Source organism: Trypanosoma equiperdum (assembly GCF_001457755.1).
Source record: "Trypanosoma equiperdum strain OVI genome assembly, contig: ctg_846, whole genome shotgun sequence".
NCBI classification, from domain to species: Eukaryota; Euglenozoa; class Kinetoplastea; order Trypanosomatida; family Trypanosomatidae; genus Trypanosoma; species Trypanosoma equiperdum.
In genome coordinates, this window is record NW_027124805.1 from 1 (window position 1) to 781 (window position 781).

Sequence of the window (781 nt, forward strand, 5' to 3'; positions counted from 1 at the left end):
AGAAAGATAAACGAAGATGGAAGATACGTTGTTATACTTTAACATGGCTAAAGATGTCAGCATTTTACACAAAAACATAGTTTTGGGGTTATATAAAAATATTCCATTGTAAAGTTCGAAGTAAGTCTCTATGTTATCCGCAGAGGTTCCGAGAAAAAATATAAAAATGGGAGAAAATACAGAGTTATACACAAGCATACGAAGCAGCACAGACCAAAACAAACAAATACTGGTGGAACTGATATTGCACATTTAACATGGAAGTGGAGTGGTTCTACTTCAGAGGTGGTGGCAGAACCAGCGGTTAAAATGATTCTTGCAGGGACAGCAAAGAAGCACACTTGACTTTACCTGGTGGTAGTGGTCGATATCACGACAATATAGAAAAATATTAGTATTTTTGGGAAAAAATAACTGCAACTATCTACTCCAATTCCAGTAGCAATGCATGCGGTGAAAATGTGTATGCAAGAAAAAGCGGGATTCACGCAGTGTGCGTCGAATGTTAGATTGACGAAAATAACATCTATGACGGCAAAAATGTTCATTTGTGCTAACATATAAGCTGTACACGCTTAACATACACTAAAAAATAGCTATATCATAATATTGCTAAGCCATTACTTTGGTAAACTCCTTGGTGGAGAAAATCCCTTCTTTTCTTTTTTTTTTGATTTTATCATATACTGAAAGTCTTTGTTAGGATAGAATTAGGCCACTATGAAGTATATTGAATGTATCTTTGCAACAGTGTGTTGTTTACTTTTTATTTTTATCGAAA